Genomic DNA, 23,473 nt, shown 5'->3' with positions numbered 1-23,473 from the left:
ATCCTGAGGGGGGCAATCTTGTAATTACATGCATTAACTCTATTATGTTGTGAACTTGTATGATTCTGCACCCACAGAATGAGGAGCTGCTGTGTTCTTAAATGCCAGCCACTCTTTAACTGTAAAGGCACCTACTATTTTATTGGAACTATTCTTGCTTTATTACTGTAAACAACTTTGATCATAATGATGCCATTTGAAAGAGCTGATCAAGCTGAGAAAAATGACACCACAGTCATAAAGTCACACTAAATTTTGCTATTAACATTTTATAGTGCATATAAGGAAGGCGTTCCAAGTTGCAACTACAGACAAAAGAGAAAATTAATTTTACATAGAAATGTAGATTTAAGCATTAGCAATATACTGGTACAATCATTTGCACCATATTCTTAAGCACAACAGATGACCCTCTCTGTAGATAAGAAAGCTTGCTGGTTGTCACATTTTAGTTGAATCTGTGCTTGCTCAGTGGCAAACAAGAGAATATATTACAGCCCTTATCCCTGCAACAAGATAGGATGATTGAGTTAGGAGGAAAATACAGAAATGTCATATAGAACAATTTGAAAAGTTAACAGAAAGAAAACTCAGTTCACAAGAGAGCTCTTGATAGAAAAGAAAGCCTTAGCTGAAGGCTGAAACTTTTTCCAGCAAAACTCATCACCTGACCCCTAGGATAAGTTTCTTTCTGAGATATATGCACAGCATAGAGTTTGGATGCAAGTGCTGAAGTACTATTCTTTGAAAAATAAAATAGACTGGCATCTGTACTGGGAAATATTGTTTAAAATAGTTTAGTTTGGGCTATAAGGTAAAACAAAGGGATTTTGGTAAAACATATGTTGTGAATTCACCAAGGAACTGCAAGTGACCAAACAGTGAAGTAACTGCTAACTGTGCTGTAATACACAGCAAACTAACAGGGAGAAAATAAATGGCATTTGTAGGAAAGATAGGCAACTGTTTAAATGTCAGTTAATGAAGTTTGATGTGCAGGGCTGGAAGCTGCCTTTCATTAGGGTAATTTTCTTTTCTCCAAACACATCCTCAAGCAGCACCAAGTGGGAAGTCCTTGGATGAGGGTATCTTGGCAGGGGAAAAGCAATGTTACAGCAGCACTCCTTATTTCTTGTGGTTTCCAGCTGCAGGAACAGCCCTTTTCACATCTTTTCAGTTGCCCAAAGCTATGACAGTGATTCCAGTTTCATGCAATGGGAGCTCTTGTTGGCCTTGTCTTACTGCAGCAGTCTGAACTGGACTTAGGGGGGCAAATATCCAGCAGTACAAAAGTGAAGTAGAGGAGATCCAGTTCCAGCAACTCTTGGATCTCTCTTTGAAGGGCAAAAAGGGCTGGAAAGGAAAGAGGATGAACTTCCAAAGATCAGCAGGCAATTTGAAAGGAGTCCAGGTTCACAAAGCAGCTTTGGTGGACATCATGGTCTGGAGACAGAACAATGGAACTGGAATAAAATCATCTCACTTCAACCTCTGACATGGGCTATTTGCCTTACTGGTTTCTGAATACTATAAATGTATTTTGTATACTTATTTATATAAACTGTGAGCTTTCAAGTCAAAGGGCTACTTAGGTCTGTGTGCTTTTCTAGGTGCACTGCCTTCACTTGGCCAAGCCCAAGCTTCAGCAGAAAATCAGTGCATTTAACATTTAAGAATATCAGAATTTAGGAGTATCATTTTATGGACATTTTACTTTTCCCTAATAATGTAGAAAGTTTCACTGTAGAAGTGGAATGTAGAAAGTCCACTGTTTTGAGAATACATTTTTGGTTTTTTGTTAAGACTTGCTAAAGGGAAAAGAGGTATTTTAAACAAATACCTGGTAAACTATTAAACTTCCTAAGTTACAAAATCTCTCAACCCCAGGTGTTGAAACTCTCTGACCTAAACCTATTAAGTAAGTCTGCTGAAAAGAGTGTCTACCAGTGCTATACATTAAAAATAGATTATGTAAAAGAGTACAAGGTATCTTTGCTAGAAGCAAGACTGCTGTCCACTAATATTCATCCAGCAGCACTGATCCTCTGCCATTTTGTAACTTTTTTTTAAATGTAATTTTCTAGACAATTCTGCAATTATCAGTAATGTGGTGATTTGGCTGCTGCATTTTGAAGACCTGTATTTTTCTACTGTTAAATGCAAGTGTTGGTATCTCTGGCTTTGGGATCCTCCTCTCCCTGATAGCCTGAGATTTCTCTATGTACTTAAACAAGTGAAATAGCTGACAAACAAAACTGTGAAGAATTTACTATTTATGTGGAGGAAGAATTCTGTGTTTGAAGATTGACTAATGGCACACCAAAGAGAACATAGATAAGAAGGAAAAGAAACAGCAATTTTTGAAATATCAGACATCTTACACAGAGAATAAGAAAAATAAAGCATGGGGGCTGAAAAGAGAAGAAAAGAAATAATTTTTTCTTAATTGGGATCTAGGGGACCTGTAGCCGTAAAGCAGGAAGCTTTGCACTGTTCCCCTGACATTCAAGTTTGATAAATGGCAGCTTGGTTATTCCACATCTCAAATGTCCCCATTCTATATAAACAAAAAGTTACACATGAATGTGTAACAAACCTGAGTGTGTCTAAACTGAACCAAACCAAACCAAAGCAAACCAAACCCTAAACAGGTCTCTCTAAAGCCATGGTAAGAAATGTGCTGATGCACGTGGAGAGACCACCTGATTTCTTACTGACACTTTTATTTCTATAACAGGTTTTTGTTTATTCTTCAGGGCAGAAAGGCTGCATTTTCTCTTGCCTTGAGCTAAATTCTTTAAAACTGCTAGGCAGGAAATATAATATCCAATATCCTACTATTTCTCACTTCATTATACTAATATAGTTTCACATACAATGAGGCAGAAATAATGAAGAAAATATGCTGTAGCAATGAGTCTCTATGTGACTACTTTTTAAATAGAGTCTTATACAGTGCATTTTCAGGTCCCTAAGAAGGTATTTTCTTTCTGTATCTATTCTAATACATTTAACTGTACTTTTTAGGGAAGAATCTAAGACTCAGCACCACAATGGCCCTGATCCTCAGCTGTCACAGGAGAGCTCTCAGGCCTGCATGAGTGGTGATCAGGGGGTGGAACATGTTCTAAGAAAAATTTTTGCTAATGCCATAGAATCAGTAGTTTCGGCTGGTGCAACTGTGCATTAAAGAAGGGCCTGAACTTCTCTAAGGACTCATCTGAAGGACAAAGTTTTAAAAACATTGTTCTGAAACTACACTGTAGTGACCTTCACCTACTTTACATCCTTGCTGTAAAGGTGGTTTCAATACCAGAATTGTTTGTGTCCCATGACAGGCACAGACCTGAGGCTTTCACAGCAGAAGCCCCTTGGAGGGCTGTATTGACTTCAGCAATTGCAACAAATTGTGTCACAAACGGAGTTTCCACAGTTTCCTTTTTCAAGGAAACAAATATGAAATATTTTTTTATTCTATATTGCCTGTATTTCTCTGATACTTTGCTCCTGTGAATACCTGAAGCCCTCCAACAGTCCACGGCTTTTAGGAGCAAGGAATCCCAGCTGTAAATGGGAAACCCAGGCTGAGAAAAGGCCCTGATTGGCATCCCTGGAGGCTGATGACCTCCATCTATCTGTAAGTGATAGAGCATAGGCAGGAACTCTGTTTGCTCACTTCTGCAGAGCTGCCAGCATGACCCAGAGGAGCCCACGTGAGGCTGCCAGCTCTGTTCATTCCTGTGCCCACTCAGTCCATACCTTTGTGAGACTTCCAGCAAGGATGCTAACCTGGATCACTGCAATGGTAATTCCTGCAGTGTGAACACTGGGGAGACAGGAATTGGATCAAACCCAGAAAACTCACCTAATCTGAGCCACAGACAGAGTTGTTGGATAGTAACTCCTTTAACTCCTCCTCTAACTGCTAACTACAGCTGAATTCAACCTGAAGACTCAGAAAGTTTCTTGTAAAGTATTTGTTAACTCAGTCCAGCTGGTCTCCCTGGATATACTTTTCTACAGCTTCCAACCTAGTTGTCATTATTCATGAGGCTTTCTGGAAGTGCTGATCCTTGCACTTAGCTTCATCATTCATTTTCTCCATTATATTCCATCTGAAATTGCATCTGCTACTTGTAGATTGATAAACACTGGCTATATCTCCTAAGGGCTCCTACAGTTTCAAAATCAGATTGGTTGCTATTATTATTTAAGGCAAATGTATCATTAAAACACATATACAAATAGTGCAGACTAATATATTACATATGAGGAAAACATTTTTTGCTGCATGAAAACCTTATTCCAAATTTTGCAAACTCTAAGCAAGCTTACAAACCTTTAAACCATTCTGTTGGGTGCAAACCATAAAAGCTATTTGACCATTACAAGTACTCTTTCTGTCTGTTTTCCATGAACTGGATTTAAATATATTTACATTGCTCTCGTGGAGCATAGTTTTATAATTGTGTGGTTTAAGGATGATTTTTGTGCAGCACAATGAAACAATTACATATTTTAAAGTTGTTTTTTTCTGTTAACTTTAAGAATTTACTCCCGCAGATTAATCTACCTTGCTTTACTTTCTCCACTGTTGACTCCTTTCTCCACAAACAGTTTGTCTTTGAGGCATTTTTATCCTTTTGTTTTCAATACTGTCAGGTCACAGTACCATAAAAACTTACAATGAATCCTGACAATTAAACAAGGCAGTTTAGATTATATTTAGTGATCATTTGACCTACTGGATTTTATCAGCACTACTCATAGGGAAAGAGGTGTGTAGATGAGATTTCCAGATGTTGGTGGGTAAGTCTCAAATGGGAGAAAGGGATATTCCAGAATGATGACACTGGTTCTGCATCATGTACACACATGGTTTAATGCAGAAATTCCATCTTCATCTGACACTCTCTTTGTTGCAGCTTTTTATGTAGTAAAATGGTACAGTAAAACTTGATAGTAAATAACAGTAGTACTAAAACTATATAGTAATAGTAAAATAGTAGACAGTAATAGTAGAAAAAAAAGTGATAGTAAAAAAACCCTAGATGGTAATAGTAAAATAGTAAAACTAGATAGTAATAGTAAAACTTGATCATAAGATGCAATGAATGAATTAAAAACAGGGTAAATGGCAGAGAACAAACCATAAAGTGATAATAGATGCAAAAGTGTCTCAATGGCATCTCATTTTTAATATATTACACAGTAGGAAAAATTGGCAGGTTTACTTGTCTTTGCTACAGGCAAAGCATCCCAGGAAGTAACTTTGAGTATCTGACTGATTTTCCAGGATGGGTAAATTAAGGTTCCTTCCTTGGCTAATCTAACCTGGATTGTTATAGGACTAGTACAATAGAAGACTGGAATACTGCTTCCTTAAGACATTGTTTCAGGGTGTATTTCCCACTTGTGGAGCAAGTGAAAAAAGGAGAAAAATCTGTCAAGTGAACTATCAAAAGGAACAAAATAAAAAACAAAATACATATAATAACACTTCAGTAGAATCACATGGTCTTTTGACTATCAGTGAGTCTCAAAAAAGGCTTTCCAGAACTTTGAAGGATAAAACGCTCTCACATGTTGGCGTCAGACAGCTCCACACAAGCCGGGCGTGATGCATTTCAAATGGAAAAGCTGTCCTCTCCCAGAGATGGAACTTGATCCTGGCCTGTCTGTGTCACAAATAAATACATAAGTAACTGCACAGTAATTGCCAGGCAGCAGGGAGGTCACAGAACAGAGGGAACCATCCCTTTTGGAGCAGAGATGGCTTTCCCAGCCTCATGGCAAACGCACATGGCAATCTGGGAAATGGAAATTCCACACTGGATCATATCAGCGGTCCAGTGCTCTGTCTCTACAGTGAGTGGCCAGGACCAGATGCTTCAGTGGAATTTGCAAGAAAACCCATAATGGACAATTATTGAATAATTTGCTCATAGGGGAAGTTTCTTCCTAATCCCAGACAGCTAATGATTGGTTTATGCCCTGAAGCATGAGGGTTCATACATCTCCACCCCCAACCATTTTTATCCTATCTAAGGTATCCCTGGGTGCTCTCATTATCCAAATAAGTGTATAATCCTTTTTGAATCCTACTAAGCTCTTGGGCATAATGATAGCTTGTTGCAGTGAGTTCAACAGGCTAATTATGCATTGTGTAAAAAAAGTATTTCTTTTTATCAGTTTTAAATTTGTTTCTTTTCAATTTAATGGATGTCACTTTGTTCTTACATTATGGGGAAGAGTAAATAGGAGCATTCAATTGACCTTCTCCATACCATTAATTATTTTATATCTCTCTATCATGTCCCCACTTATTAATTTCCTCTTCCAACTGAACACTTCTCATCTTTTAAATCTCTCTTAATATGGAGGTTTCTCCTTGTCTCTGTTGCCTTCTGTTGCCTAACTTAGGGCTTCTTCCATTTCCTCTACATATTTTAAGATGGCATGACCAGACATGAATATTGTATTTGGGGAGAGTGTGCCAACAATGTGTATAATTGCAGAATTACAATATTGTCATTGTTTTCCATCCCATTCTTTCTACATTCTCACATTTTGTTTGCTTTCTTAACCTCCACTGCTCATTGATCAGATGTTTAATTGAGCTGCCCGCAGTGACCCTCAGGTCCTTTTCCCAAGTTGTTATAGTTAATTTAGAAGCCAGCAATGTGCATGAGCAATACAATCTGTTCCTTCCAATATGTGTATTTTCATATTTGTCAATGCTGAATTTGGCTGCCATTGCTGAATTTGGCTGCCATTGTGCAGCTTATTAGGTCACACTGAACGTCTCTGCAGTGCTCTGTAGTGCTGACTAACCTAAATCTTTGCCATCCAGAAAGTTTTCCACCCTCCCAAATGCTTTTTTCCAAGTGACAGAATTATTTGTCAGAATCAACCATAAGACAGTGTTTCTGGTGTGCTACATGTAGTCTGTGGCTGGAAATGTGACTACTTTTGATTAAGTATCTGATAGGACACAGGGGTTAGAGTAACTAGAACTTCCAAACATAAAAGCTAAACCCTACCTGGAGTTACACATGAAATTAACTCTGATTGCCTAATGAGTCCCCATTTGGACACACATCACAACCACAGTGGATTTCCACATGATATGCAAATTTTTGTGCAGTCATAACTATCTATCAGCATCTTCTGCAAAGAGACAGAAGTTTGCTGAGAGCTGTGTGTGAGACTTTAGATAATCCTCTGCACTTCAGACTGCAAAAGCCAAAGGTGCAGACTGTCCCTTCCCAGTCAGGATTTTGCACTGGTTAACACGTGGTCCCTCCCTGGCGGTAGATCAAGGTGCCACAGCCTGGAGGTCAGCAGGAGATTCTAGGTCTTTAGCTCTTGTATTTCTCTTGTGCAACAGAGACTCAAAAAGTTTCTCTTTACTTGCACATTTTTTTTAGTATTAATTAGTTGTCATAAATAAGATCACATTCGAGTTTTAAGATTGACCTGAACTTAAGGATTGGATAAATTTAAAACACAAAGAAGTTTCTGCAAGTAAACCAGAGACCTAAGTTATCAATTCCAAACTTGTACTGACAATTCAAGTGGAGCATTATCCAAAGGCAATTTTTGTTTACAAAGAATAAGAAGTTTCTTTGGAGAACTAATTTTTTTTGCACATGTACTTCTTTTCCAAAAGAAATCAAGGAATTGCAATGGTAAAGCTTGCTTTTATTTGTGGCCTCTTGCAACCCACTCCCCAGCAGGTTTTTCTGTTTTGCTGCATTTTTACACATCTCCAGCTAATTTACATTTTTAGAGAAGCCTCACAGGGCACAATAAAACTTCCTCATACACGATGTTGATTTGAGGGGTCACTATGGCATGTTTTTGTTAATCTCTCATTTTCACAAACAACACATTGATATAAAATCTTAGCAGGCCCATACTTTTAGTACTTTTAGCTGTGCTGATATGAGAGCTGAGGGGGATTGAAATGTAGCACACAGCCTTACCCACTTTGGGATATTCTTGCTTCTTAGCATCTCTCTCCCTCTGAAAGGTAAAGCTCTTCTGTACCTTCAGGCAGACAGAAACAGCCAAAATAACACAAAACAGAGGGAAAATCTGGAAAAAAATATCTGGTAATATGGCTTGTCCATCCACAACTTGTACTTCAGAAAATTTAAAGTAACAGACACGTAAAGCTGATTTAAAGAAGAAAACATTTAGGATTAATTTACTGTAATTAATTTAAAGGCTCTTGATAACTAATATTGTTGTAGGCACAATTTAAAAAATCACAGCAGGCTGTAAAAACATCTATGTGGAATAAGATACATGAACTCCATTCTACTATTGTTTTCATTTAACATGCCTACAAGGAAATTTATTTACTCACCATAATAACACAGAACTTCTGGATAAGCTCCCTGTTCTAATTTGCCATTTTCATGTGCACTAAAAATTAGTTGCCCTACTTCTTCCTAGTAAGTGATACAGATTGTTGCTGACAATTGCCAAGAAGGCAGTATATTAAAAATCTATTAATTATTAATTACTTCAAAATATTTTATTAAATGCATTATGAAAACTGAACACTGGACATTTTTTTCTAATTGCAATACACCTGTTATTTTGCACACTTGCAATTGAAAACTTCACAAATTTCTTCAGCTGATATGAGATCTTTGATATCTGTATCTGCAGAAGTTTCTTGTGAGTAAATATGAAGATTAAAGAGAATATTTAGCAGTTACAATGAACTGGCATGTGACAACAGCTTTGTGAATGGCACTGAAGAGGTAAATTCTACACTAAAATTTCATCTCAGGCTTTTATATTAAGTGCATTCTCAAATCAGTGTTAGGAATCTTCCAGTAAGACAGCTGATCCTAGAAGGTACTGAACAAGCCAAAAATAGCATTCAAATAAATCAGTCCTTATAGGACTGAATCCTAAACCAAGTGACCAGCAGTAGCAAGCAATACTGTCCTGTTCAGCTAGGGACAGATTCTAACTCAAATCGATGATTCTCCATTCAAAAATCCTTTTGTTTGAAAATAACTTTTTTGTTAACGGTCATGTAAATAAACCCATTTTAAAAAAAGCCAGATAACCTGACTTCAGATGTGATGGGAATTGTCATAATATATGACAAATTGTCTCTTCAGAAAATGTGCCTGTAAAACCTGCTGCCCAAGAGCACCCCAGTGCTTCATTACAAAGCATAGTTTAAGAGATTACATATATACAAGGTTAATGTGATTAAAATTATCAATAAAACCATAAATAAAACAAATGGGTCTGCCAAGGCCTTGCTTAAAAATAAATATAACAGTCATACAGAGACACAGCAATGACATGTTACAAAAGGAATTAGCTATTTAGCCACAGAACAGTTATAGTGCCAAAGGACATCTGAAATGAAAGGCATTTTAAACATAAGGGGAGAAATAATTTGTGATAATATTAACTTATTGTGCATCTCTGTTATCCAACTTTTCCTCTCTGTTACTCTGGACCAACACCTACCTGGGCAACTAAACACTACATGACCAGATTTTACCATTCAGCAGCCATTCTCCTAACTGGGGAAGCCAGGGGAACACTGTCCTTTAGAAAAGAAATTCTTACTTTTTCAGGAAAGGGCCTTTACATTGCCAGTTCCTAAATCTCCTTGTATGCCTCAATTTTAATGTTGTCAGGTAGTTTAAATTTTAACAAATTTCCATATCTAAGAAGTATGAAATCACTTAAACTGTAGAACAATGAGAAATATTGCTGGGAATTAATGAAAAAAAAAAGACAATAATGAAGAAATCCTTAATTCCTGCATTATGGCCCATTCTGAGAGTGAACAGAAATGCTGTTTACAAACGAGGTCTGTGAAAACTGTGCTGAGATGATATAGCCTGAGTGCCCAGAATTAAATCCTGTTATTTATTCAGGTTTTACTTTTTGAGTGTGTTCCATAATTTGATAATGGAACTACATTTTGAACTACAAAATATTTATGAAAACTAAGTAACACCGTGTCCATTCAATATTGATTATTACAATTTTAGTATCACATCATGAGATAGTCCTGGGAACTTTGTCAGGACACCAGATATTCCCAGAGTCTTTGGATGTCTGCTCAGACCATCACTGCAAGACTGCCCAGGGGCTGGAATTTCCAGTCAAGATTTTGTCTGGCTTTACCCCAATATATTCCAGAGATTTCTGTTCTCCAAAGAAACTCCACAGTCTTGGAAAAGTTAGGAGTGAATATTTCTAACCTCCACTAACAACCTTTTTCAGTGCCCTGATCACAGATAATACTTCCAGTATTACCCTACCCAGTTCTCTTCCATCTCCTAGGTCTGTATCTCTCTTCCTGGAATAGAACAAGGCCACATCTTCTGCCTTCTGGGCATGGTGGGTCAGCTGGCCAAGATCACACTGACCTTGGATCTCTGAGCTCTGTGTCTTGCCCCCATGTCCACACAACAGAATTATTCTTGTGTGTGTCTGTGCTCTCAGGAACTGAAGCACTGTGAGAGTTGGTTGCTGTACCATGGAGAGTGGCATCTGGGCACAGAGAATATTAAAGGCGGGATGGTGCTGGAGGACTGGAGAATGGTGGGAGACAAGCTTAATGCAGTCCTGTCCACACAAATCATGTCCTGGTGAGGCTTCAGAACTGAGCCAGGGAGCAAACTAGATATTGTGCAAGAAAATGTAATATAATTAATATAATATAATATAATACCCACACAAAGAGCAGCCAGGCTTGCTTTCAGGCCCAGCACACAGTCTGTGGCACCAGCCACACAGAAGGTGAACTGGTAACTGGCCCTGCAGATGACCTGCCTGAGTAACTCTGGCTGCTGAGTAAAGTATTGTTAGGGAATGAGGGCAAGGAAGTCTGTATGGGCGGGTGCCACAACGCAGACGTGAGGAGGTGCAGTTTCTGGGATAGATTTATCATGCTGCAGCTCCCACTTGCATTCATATGCATGCATCCTGTTAGAAATGTGATACCAGATGCTGTTTCCTGGCAACAGGCCCAACACCCCCTTTCTCTTAGGTGTGAATTTTGACAACTCCAATTCACTGGAGCCCTAGTTATGTTATCTTTTCTAAATGCTTAGAGACTAAAAAGACCTCTTGCTCTTTCTGCCATGGACTTACGTGCCACTTGGGCCAATTTCCAATGCTGTATTACTCCAAAAATATCTTCTCTTATGTGTAGCACAATTACTACCACTAAATAGGGAAAGATGGAAACATTCTGAGTCGAGCATGGATAACACAAGTCCTTTTTTGCTGTGTTGTCAGTCAGAGCTGTTGTTATGCTTGGCATATGTCACATCAATGTATAAAAAATGCCCGTGTCAGTCAAATGCATGTTACGTGTAGATTGGATGTCAATCTAATGTTTTGTATTAAAATCAGTGCCACAAAACATGCACAGCTTTATAAACATCACTGCTGAGATTTTCATTTGGAAGTGTACAGCTGCTTGCAGCCATCATCTGCACAACACCTGAAGAGCTCAGAAATACTTGGGAAATTAAACTTCAGGAGAGGAACACTAAAATTCCAACTTCACTTCTCTGTTGTTACTCACAGACCAAGGGGAGGTCACCTATGCCACTTGCTTCTCCCCATGGCTTGTCTGCTGCTAGGAAAAACACAGAGAAAAGCTGAGTTTCCAACAAAGGGAACTGCAGAGCAGGGGGTGCTGGGGCTGGCACAGGCTGACACTGTGGCCCCTGTGTGAGCTGTGCTGTGCCTGCGTGAGTTCTACACGCAGGAGTGGGAAAGGTGGGAGAGGTGGGGACAGGGGCCAGTCCCAGCTGAGATCTGAGAGCTCAGCAGCACTTCCAACCCTACACAGACTTGCTGCCATGGGAGAAGCTGGGAGGCTTTCAGGGCAGATGGTCACTGGGTATGGATTTGGGGTCACTGCAAAGCTGGTCCCAGAGTCACTGTGGATGTTTCCTGAGGAACTTTTTTCAGCCAAGCACAGCCCAGGTGTAACAGCTGCACATACTTTTGTTCACACAGATGCTGTGGCCTGGCTAATCCAACAGCAGTTTTGAGAATAAAAACTGTTTATAAGCATTAATTAATCTTTGCAATGAGGACATTGCTATTAACCCTGTTGTATGTGGGGGTCACATCTGTGGTTGGTGCAGGCTCGTTCAGTGGTCTGACTCCCCTAGGATGGTTCCAGCTTGTGTCAGTATGGATTTTGTCTAGAGACACTTTAGCAAAAAACAGACTGAGGATTGTTGGACAGATATTGGGAATTCTGGTTCTGACTGTGCTTCTGACTCTCCAAAATATTTACTGATGAATCACGTGGTCAAAGAAAGCAATCTTGCACACAGACAAGAATATAAAGCCATCTTTGTGGTCATTCTGAAAACTCAAGAAATGTATAATTTAATTTGCATTTGAATGACTGGGCTCAAGCAATTATTGAATAAAAGGTGGCCTGTTGTGACCTATTGCTTGCTCATAAATACTTATTTTCCCAGTGTGACATTCTGGTGTTAATCAAATGAAATCTATTCATGTTGTCCACTAAATTAGCAGATTTAAGCTGAAGAAACTGCTTAGTATAAAACTACCCCAAAGCTACCCCAAAGTAGATGCATAAATGGGGTAAATGTATTTTGCTGGCTTCTAAACACCCAAGAGGTTGAAGATTTACCTCTTGGTTTCACAAAGCAGTAGGCAGAACCAGTGATTCCAGTTCCAAACAGGATTCTCAGGGTTCTGTCAATGTCTTCTCTTTTTTTGATTCTGAGGCACCAGATGTTCATGAGGGAAGGAGCAGGAAATCCACTCTCTAACCCCATTCCCTAAATCAAGTGGTTACACTTGGAGAGAAGCCTATACATCATCTTTGTATATTAGCAAGAGATCCCATGGTAGAGATAAAGATGCTGGAAAGGCAAAAGGTCAGGATGAATAAGTGGGAAGGAGGATGCTCAGAGGGACCTGAAGCTACCTCCTTTCCAAACAAACAGAAACTCCCTCAAAAACGACCCTAAAAGGGAGACACATGGACTAGTTCACAATAAGTGGCTCTGCAAGCAATGTTCCTTAATCCTTTAGAAAGGCAGTGGGATTGTGCTCCAGAAGTTCACCAGACAGTACAGACTCCCAATCCCCAACCAAAAGGGAGTTAATGGCCCCAAACCTCATGCCAGGGGTTGTGAATGGCAGCACACAGGCTTTTAAAAGGCAGAATGTAACAGTATTAGACTCACAGAAGAATACACACATTTGGCATTAAAAGGATGGCATAAATATTTGTAAATAGCTCCTGGTGCTTGGACACAAAACACTGTAAAACAGTCTCTTTATCTTTGCAAGAAAATATATGTTCATTGAAAAACTGCTGGATTGGGAAAAAAGTGATTTCCTTGCAGTGTTAGAGACCCAAAGCCTTGGTAGCAATTTTTCATCATTTTGTTAATTTTCACTAATATGACAAGTATGCTACTAATATGATTGCTCTGTTTAAAAACTAATACCACTATTAATATGTTACAGTGATAAATTACTAACAATAATCTATCACGAAGGAAAAATAGTGATATAATTAATGCAGTGTTACTATTGTGCAATAGCAATTTGTTAATTCCATGCAAAGCACTCAAAGAAAACTTTATTTTTCATATTTTCTTCCGTAATTGCTTTTACCCATATTTACAGTGGAAAGATCTGCTTGCAAAAGAGAAACTCAGCGCCTGAATCTTTTCTTTTTGGTTTGGTAGATGCAGGCTCTTAGGCTGACAGATATTACCTCAACCTTCCTTTAGAATCAGGATATTATCTTTTTAGGCAAGACTTTTAGTGCTGCTTTTAAGATCTTTTCTCTACTCCCTTGTACAACAGAGCAGCTTATTACAGAGCTCTCACATTGCAACCATTTTATGACCAGGGGATACATTGTCATATTGCATTGATTAAAACACTCCCAGTCTACACATCATTGCTTTTTTACACACACATTTCAAATGCAATCTCAGGGAAGGTAAACTAATACAGAAAACAGCTTTGCAAAGAATCTAGTTACTTCACCATAAAGACTTATGCCCCAAACGAGAAGAATGGAGGAAAATGTACATATTCCCTTTATTTGAGCTTTTTTCCATAGTTTTAAAAATCTGTGACATTCTTTCAAACTTTGTCTGCAAAAGAGTCTTTTTCAGTGCTCATTTCCAGCACAAAATACCCCATCATAGACATCATAAAGATTCTTGAGTATGGATCACATTACTGCATCTCTTTGCACACTTTCTCCTATGATCCTTCTACTTCCATCCCCATTCAGGCCAGTAATTAGTGCCCTTCTGGCAGCCTCTTCCAAAGCATGGGAAAAGCAGTCTGGTCCCTGCACAGGTGAGCAGGGCAGTCAGGATGGACTCAGCCATGGCTCTGCTGGATTTGGGCCTGCTCGCTCTCCAGACAGGCACTGCCACTTATCCCATTTGTCACCAGCACCGCAGGGTCCTCTCTGCTCCTGCTCATCACATCGGGGTGTGATGCAAGAGCTAATTATAAAATCAATCATTAGCAGCTCTGTAAAGTCAGAGGAAATACTATCATGCAGGCCTGGTGTCATTTTCCATAACTTTCCACAGCTGGAAGCAAGAGGTTGGAAAACTCTGCCCAGTCTGACTGGTGAAACTGTCTCTAACCAGCAGTTAGTGAAAGACTGCAGGATCCATCACAGGATCCGTCTATCACCTATGCATGTGCTGGGATAAAAACCACTCTCTTAATTACATTTATTTAATACTACCAGTAGCTCTGCTGTTTTCTGGTCACTGTAATAAAAAAAGTTTAATAATAATAATAATAATAATAATAATAATAATAATAATAATAATAATAATAATAATAATAATAATAGCAACAATATGGAGACAATTATTAAATGGAATAAATAGAGAAAGGAAATTTAAGCTATCCAATGTAATCTTGTTTAATAAAAATCTGCATGTCATTACCTCTTCTTCGTATCTGCAGAGCCAACATAGCACTGCCTGAATATTCCCAAAAATTATTAACACAAACACAATTGTGCAAATCTGTTTTTCAAAGCATAACAAAGACTTTTGCCCTCTTTTAAGCCCACATGAAAACTGGCTTTGCTGTGCAGCAAGCCATATCTAAGAGTGCAATACAAATACCCTTGTGCACCCACAATGCTTAATTTTCACAAAGTTATATGCTGAAATAAACCGTTTTTAAAGGATTGTAAAGCAACATGTTTCTAAAGTCACATCTTCAATGCTCTGGCATGTCCTTTTGAAAAGTTAGTGGAATGAAGACAAGATCTGAAAGCAGTACAGAATGATGGCACCATTTGGAACCACAACAAAATTATTTCTATCTTCACTCTCATTTAAAAAAAAAAGAGCCTAAGAGCTGAGTATAGATTAAATATAGTAATTCAAATCTGGCTGAGAAGCTGCGAACTTTTATGCCAAGTTCTAGCCTGAAATGAATTTAAATGGCCACAAGTAAAAAATCCACAAAGGGGAGATTGCAGTGAAATCCTAGCAGGGAAATAAAAATAGCATCGTAAGCAAATAGCATAACCTTAAAAAGGGAAGCAGAGAAAGCAGAAACTGGGAAATATTCTTGAACTTCTGTAAAAAAGAACTAGAAAAAAGTAGGACAGCAGAGCTAGGGTCACTGTGGAAAACCAAGTGAGGGTGTTTGTTTTGGTATTTGAAACACAGGAGTGAGGTCAGACTGTGAGGGGTGACCTGAGGGCTGCCAAACTATTGAGAGCAACTCCAAGGCCTGCATGGCAATTGCTCCACTCTGTCCATGACCCTATCAGATTCCCGGTATTTTACTGTAAAATACTTAATAAATACCTGTGCAGTTCTAAAATGTAACTTGTAATGCAACCCTGTATTCCTATAGAGTGTCAGTGTAATACATATGTATACTTTTTTTTTTTGCTTTGCTTACTGTACATGCAGAACTCCTTATCCCAACAATTAACAATGGCTTTACGAGGGATTAGTGAGACTTAGAGAAGGTTTGGGGGTCCAAACTGGTGATCCCTTTGCAGAGAGAGGACCTCTGCCCATGGCAGACACAATATTTAAGGTACAATAAGGCACAAGTGGTCAGTGTATTTCCAAAGCTGAAGCAGTTGCTTGTGGGAATGGTGGCCAGCATTGTAGCAAGAGGCTCAGGGCAAAACAGATTTGGAACCCATCTGATGATTCGTAGGTGTCACAGAGCATTTTCCCTTTATAGTGTAACGGGTTGAGTAAATTGTCTTGTTTTCCTATATAACAACTCTTTATATTGTCTTTGCTCTATTGCTCATTCTACACATGAACAGCAAAGGTAATGCTGTACATTCTGTGGCATTTGAGGGCCTCCTAGAAATAATTGAGTAGGGAGACATCAGGAGGTGGTGCTCTTCCTTAATACAAAAAGGAATAAAATACAAGCCATGGAGAATTTCTGGAGTCTTTGGCACAATTCCTGAGAGATGTGGTGCCTAAAATTCCTCAAATACCCCATGGGAATTGTGGGGCATCCTTCCTGGGTAGCTGACAGGCTTGGCACACTGCAAGCCAGCCTCCTGCATCCCTAGGCACTTCACCAGAGCCTTGGGAAGCTGGGATCAGATAGGATCAGGTCTATGGAAAGGGGTTTATGGATACTGATGAAGTGCATTGAGGTCTCTCTCAAGCACTACTGACAGGAAATACATTGGTATTTCCAAATAGAGAAAGTTGCTGCCAAAGGAGGGCTGCAGGTGGAACTTGTCATGCTGACACTTCCTGTACACCTCCTATAATAAACCCCTATTTCCCGACAGGGATTTCCCGCATAATAATAATAGGAAGAAGAATAGATAACAATAATATGCACGCTTTCCTTTTGAGCTTGAATTTTGAGGAAATGCAAAGAACTTGTGGCTGGAAGTTTCCACCCGTCTCCCCCGTGCACACAGCATCCTTCCCGCTGGAGCGGGCGATGCCTTTGGAACCGCTGCCTTTTCCCTGGGAGCGCCGGGCGCTGCGGGAGGTGATGCGGCCGCTGCCCCCGGCTCCACCGGCCCCAGCAGCCAAGGGAGGAGGAAAAACCTCAGCCCCCAAACATGCGGGAACAACTTCCTGTCCTTCATGTCTCCCACCGCCCCCCCACAGGGATATATTTAAATATAAACATATAGATATATATATATAAAAATATTTGTAAAACCAGCAATTGATAAATGCAGCTAGTAAATAACCACCCTTAAAAAAAAAAAAAAAAAAAAAAAAAACACCCCACACAAGCCATAATGATGATGATGATGATGACGGGAGGGGGGGAAATAAATAAATAAAAGCGAGCGAGAGTCGGCGAGGGAGAGGGAGGCAGGTTCAATTATCTAAACAAAGAAATCATGGCGGAGTGTTTACATTTGGCAGCCCAAAGCCTCTTGGATTATGGAACCCCCCCCAAACCCAAGCGGCCCCCCCCGGCCCCCCGCAGTCGCGGCTCGCCGGAGCCCGCCCGCCGACACCTCGCCGCGGCCCGGGTAAGTGCGGAGCTTGCGGCGGCCGGACCCGGGCGGGCGCTGGGGCGGGGGCGAGCGGCTCCCCCCGCCCGATGCGTGTGTGTGTGTCTGTGTCTGTGTGTGTGTGTCTGTGTCGCGGGGGGACACGGGCTGCGCTCGCCGCTGCGCCGGCCGGGGGCCGCCTGTCCCCGTGCCCGTCTCTGTCCCCGTGCCCGTCCCCGCCCCGGGGTCACGGCGCCCGGCGCTGACTGGCGGCTCCGCCCCCGCGGCCGCCCCCCGCGCCCCCGCCCGCCGCCGCCGCCGTGCCCCGCCGGGCGCAGAGAACTGCCCGACCGGGCACGGGGGGGGCTCCGCCGCCGCGCCCGCGCCATCGCGGGGGCTCCGCTCCTGGGGAGCGAGAGGCCCCGAAATGGGCAGCGGGGGGAGACGCGCGGACGGTGGCGGGGGCGGCTTGATGAGGCTCCTTCTCCCGGTGTCCGAGAGCCGCAGCGCAGAGCGAGCGTGGGCACCGGCGGAGGCGGTGGGGAGCTGGCAGCAGCGCACAACCCCTCTCCCCAAAACACTCTCACCCCCGAACGTGCCGGCTGCCAAATAGCCTTGACCCAAATGCCTTCTCCCCGAAATGTTTTTACTCTGCAAATGCTCTTATCCCCCAAGTGCTATCAGCCTCCAACACCCTCACCTTCAATGGTCCTTGCCCTTGCTTCCAAACATCCTTGCCCCCAATGCTTTTGTTTCAGTTTCCCTCGCTCCCTCGCTGCCCTTGTCTGCAGGCAGTTTCACTCCCGAACAGCACCAGCCCCGATCTTGCCCTAAAACATCTGCACTCCTAACATTTTATCCCCCAAAACCCTCTTGCTCCCAACCTCCCTAAATCAAGGAACGGGTTTAGCTTTTGGTGCTGCTCAGAACTGTGTTCCACGTCCTACCCCCCCCCCCCGAAACAGCCAGAAAGGCGCCTGGGTCCCTCCCCCTGCCAACACCAGCCCCAAGACTGCTGATCTGACACTGCCCCCCCACCATAGGCCACTGCTGTGAAATGTGGAAATGACCCTTTCAAGCAGGCTGCAAGTGTTGCTCCCATGTGTCCATCAAAAAGTCCCCCGGCCCCAGACACATCTCAGTGCTAGAAAGCTGTAAAACTAATTTGGCACCTCTGCCCTCCTGGATGTGGCTAAGGGGCAGTGGCCTCCCCCTGGTTTTGTGACCCGAATACACTGGCTGAGAGTCCTGCAGTCCTGCTGCACTGCACTTATCCCGATATCGGCATGTTTGGGAGATGCATGCATTGCTTCCAGGGCTTGGCAGCAGGAGGACTGGCAAAATGACTACTGAGGTAGCAGGATGTAGGAGCTGGGGAAGACACTTGGCTGGTTCCAGGCTTTTTCTGTCACAGTGCTGAACCTACAAATATTTCTGAGGCTGTGCTCCTACATGTTCCAAATTCCGAGTGCATTGAGCTATGTGAGATTGAGAAAAGTAGCAAAGATAGGTCTTTATTAACTCTTTGAACTGTTTGACTTCAAAAGTTTGTGGAGGTCAAATTCATGAATGAAAGAAAAATGATTTATACTGTAGAGTTATGAAACAGTGTAAGTGAAAAAGGGTTTGGGACAGGGAGTTTGAGACATTCACTTTTCCTGCTCATCTGTAGGAGTGGGTTTTACTGTAGTGTGTTGTGTGATGGTGAGAAGCCTGTCCTCATATCAGCATTGTGGTGGTGATGCACCGAAACATCGAGTGAAACAGAAATGGGGGGAGGTGCTTGTAGGTGCCATGGCTGGGTGTGTTTATCCAGGGGCTGTAGCTTTGGCTCTCAGTGTGTGTATCCATCCCATTGCTAAGTCTAGGGCCACCAGGGGAGGGGCAGTGACCTGACCGAAGGCTGTGGCTGGCTACAGACCCTTGACGTCTGTCTTCCATTACCAGATGTTGTGGTGACATGTTGCATGACAAGAGTACAAAACACAGGTTAGCACTAAATGTCAAGCCATGCAAAATTTTGGCTCTTGAGATGTCAGTGAAGAAAGTTATATTTCCATTGCTTAGAAAGTAATTACTCAAAATCTCTTGTTTCCTTTCCTCTCGTTATTCCCTCCCCTGTGCAGCTACATTCCCCTACATCGACATTTCCGCCAGGCTTTTCTGGGTTTGTACACAATGTGGATAAAAGGCCTGGTGAGGAAATTCCCCATGCACTTCTATCTTTTGTCACTTCCTAGAATCTCTGAAGGTCTGAGGCTGTTTTCTCAAGGAAAGCTCTTAATTTAAGTGGCCTGTTAACTGTTAATTGCAGTTCCGTTCTGGCTATTTGCTTGGGTGTCATGTCAAACCTGCTGTTCTGATCTGGATGGTCTGCTGTGATCTCTAAACTGCTTTTTCTTTCTACTGTGCTATTGAAGACCAAGGTAATATTTCTCTTCTTAATGAAAACTGACATTGCCTTAGATTTAAGAATTTCGTTGAGCAAGGTGTCCCACTTAAAACTGTTCCAAAATCTCAATTTTATGGCTGCTAAAAAAAGAAACAAAAAAGAAAAAGGCTGCCCTGAGACATAGCACTGAAATAATTTTGTTTCTGTTTCTGCAGTAGGAATGTGTTTAGAGGAGAAAAACATCTAAAGCTGGGCAAAACAATGATGATTTGATGGGTAGATGGTAACAGAGTTCTGCAGGAACTGCTGTTTATCAAACTGCAACCATTGGTGTGCTCAGTGTAAGGAGAACTTGAACTTCCAGTGTGTGCTCCTAGGCTGACTGGAAGTCTGGAGAAGGATACATTATCTGTCTTGAGGTCTGTGCAGTGTGTGGAACAGTGGCAGTGCCAGAGAAATTCCATCCCTAGAAACAATTTCATTCATTTATTGTGAGGTTAGGTTCTGTTTTCTAGTAACTGTAAAATCAATGCTCTGTTTTGGCTGTTTGACCATGATAGTCACAGCAAAATGATAAAACAATGCTGGTGGAATGGATATCATCATGTCTCAGGCTGAGGAGAGCATTACTGGGGCTGGCTCTCTTGTGGTAAGTGTTTGTAGGTTTTGGATTAATGAGAGTTCATTCGGGTATTGAGAGAAGAAGAGACCTCTCGAATGATGCTGAATCTGTTTCCCGAGTATGTAATAGAATGAAACTCTGGGGCTGTCGCTGGACAGTAAGATATTCTGACATGAATATATATTTCAGAGCTCTGCACAAAATGAGGATTTCATGCATAGGCAACACAGTGTGACAAGTCATATCCTGTGTGACCTTGTCCTTACAGTATAAAGTTGTGTAATAATATATTCTGCTAAATTAATACACAAAATAAATAGAACATACCTCATTTTTATGCTAATAATGATATTTTTCAATTCTAAGCACCTTTTATTCTAAGACCTCAAAGTAAATTACAGGTAGGAATAAACCAAGCTTCAAAACACCATTGTGAATTTTTGTATTATCATACAGAGAAAGGTATCATTATTAATTACTGTTATTTAATTTTCTGGTAATTATTATCTGATTTGCATGCTCTCTGATACTGTTCTCCCTCCTAATATGTTGATGATAAAATATGATCTTATGAAACAGAAGAAAAAAATTAATTTCAGCCATGGGAATGGACAGATCTGTCAGAGTTAGCAGGCAAAATAATACTGACTGATTCCTGAAGGAATTAGCAGAGAATTTTGACAGTAGAATGTATTTCATGTGGCTGGAACAGAAAGTAAATTTGGAACCACTCTGCTGTGTGGTTCATCCTGTGATGTAACTGTAGGTGAAAGGCTGATGAGACTGTACAAAGATGTTATAGCTGAGGGAACAAAAGAAACCCAAACTGTTTTGTTTAATTCGAATCACAAAGAATAGGATTTGTTTAATTCACGTCTCCCAGGACAGGGTTTCCAAAAGGAGGGATTACTGGCTTAGTTCTACTGCCAGTAGTGAAAATGCCATTTACTCCAAGGAGAGCAGATTGAGGCCACTGACAAGTGCTTTTGCAATCCCGTCCTTTATGTTGGTAAAGTGGGAGTGCAACTTTGCATTCCTGATACTCAGGTGTGTGTTTCTTATAAACTTCAGCGCAGGATTTGATTCTCTGTCAGACCCCTGTATGTGGAGATAGAATAACAATTCTGGGATGAGAACCCAGCTTGCAATGTTCTTCAGCAGCATTTTCTCCATCTATGGCAGTGAGGTTGTGTGGGCAGGCAATTAGTACAGAATTTGCTCTAACTTATTAATGCATATTTACAACCTTAATTCCAGTTTAACAGAATGTTTTGTGGTGGAACGTTTACAGAAAGAGCACGTGAAAAAATTATCACTGCATGTATTAAGCACAAAGAAAGCATCCCAATACTGCTGTGTAGGAGCAACTGACAAGACAAAGCATATTACAGAAAACTATCTTTTTCATTAAGTCTGCACAAAATGAGGATTTAACGCATGGGCAGCACAGCCAGTCCCAGCGGTTTAGTGCCCATAATCCCACCTTGAAAATGGCTTCACAATAATAATTACTGCTACAAAATGGACACTGCTTCCCATTTTGGTGGCTCTACTTCACACATAACTAATTGCAAACACACAAGGCAAGGTCTGTATTTTCCCCTCCATCTAGTTCCAGAAACCTTCCCATAAGATTTCCAGTCTCCAGCTGACAACTTCCCACTTGGCCTTGTTTTGCCACACTAAGGCAGAGCATGTGGAGCAGCCCCCCTTGCTTTGGCATGCTCCAACCATCCCTGGACATTAAGGTGCTATGACATGAATATATATTTGTGAGCTTTGCAAAAAATAAGGATTTCACGCATAGGCAACACAGTGTGACGAGTAGTATCCGGCATGACCTTGCAAATGCAGGCTGAGCTCCAGAATAAACAGCTCAGAAGAGCCAGGACTATGGCAGATTCCCAGGTTCTGGAAGGAAATCCCAGTGTTTGGTTCCAAGCCTGCAGAGATTCTTCCTGTGAAACTTACCTGCTTTAAACACATGGTAAATTACCCTGAGAGCAGCAACTTCCAACTAGTGTTAGAAAGCCAGGCTCGTTATTACAGAAAATCCATGGTCAGTGGAACTCACCACAGAGAGCTGAAAATCCTCGTCATGGCTGGAGATTTCACAGCTTCTGTGCTCCAGATGTGGATTGTTGGTTCTCATTGTGGCAACACCCACATTTATCACTTGTTCAGGCTGTTGTTCCTTTCTCATGTACATTTTCTTGCCAGCTTTTTTCTCTTGCTAAGTGAACAATAGATTGGGATGAAACTGGTTTTTTTTCTGCTTTTCTGAAATAAAATGTGATTTTTTTAAAGCTGAAAATAACATACATGTTCATGGTACATATATGGAGATAAGCAAGTGTCTTCCCACACATCCCTTTCTTGCAGTTCAAAACAACCTGGTGCAATCTGGCCCTTTCTCAGAGCTGTCTTTGAGTATAGGCTGCCAGACTCTGTGTAGGGGGCTGGACATTCTTGTTCAGGAGAAATCTAATATGAAATAGGATCTTGAAAAACACATTATTTAGACTGTATCAAAGATCTGTGAATCTATATGATTCCATTTTTTTTTTTACTTTTTTCTTGTTAAAATTTCAGTGGGTTTCATTGATTTTTTTGGGCATAAGCCTGAGTCTCCAACTTGTGGTCAGTTCTGGAGCAAAAAGCCTTGTAGAAACCAGCCAGGAAAGGATGTGGGGAATCTGTCTTCCTTTCTCAAAGGCAGGATAACTGTGCCATTATTGGTGGAAGTTTGTTCACTTCATTTTTAGAAACCACAAAGATTTTGCAGTCTTCCTGGGTAGCCCATTGACCTAAATCTCCCCTGGCATATTGAATTTCATTACCACTTGTTCTGTCTAAATTGGACATAAAGAGGAGTCTGTTCACTCTTCTCTGTCTTCTCAAGTGTCTGGAGAACTTCACTGTGTCCCTGGCAGTCATCCCCTCTCAGGCCTAAGCA

The 23,473-nt window shown here is 41.1% G+C and overlaps 1 long non-coding RNA gene across 1 annotated transcript in view; it reads left to right on the top strand.

Moving 5' to 3' along the window:
• The first annotated feature begins 17,379 nt into the window (after positions 1–17,379).
• Positions 17,380–23,473, top strand: part of LOC115902263 — a 430,874-nt gene continuing 424,780 nt past the window's right edge. Inside the window, exon 1 of the long non-coding RNA XR_004060604.1 lies at positions 17,380–17,542. This is a non-coding gene — a long non-coding RNA (uncharacterized LOC115902263). The remainder of the gene's footprint in view (positions 17,543–23,473) is intronic.

The sequence above is a fragment of the Camarhynchus parvulus genome, chromosome 3, assembly GCF_901933205.1.
Source record: "Camarhynchus parvulus chromosome 3, STF_HiC, whole genome shotgun sequence".
NCBI lineage: Eukaryota > Metazoa > Chordata > Aves > Passeriformes > Thraupidae > Camarhynchus > Camarhynchus parvulus.
Note: the sequence above shows the minus strand (reverse complement) of the source record. Positions and strands in the feature narration are given on the sequence as shown.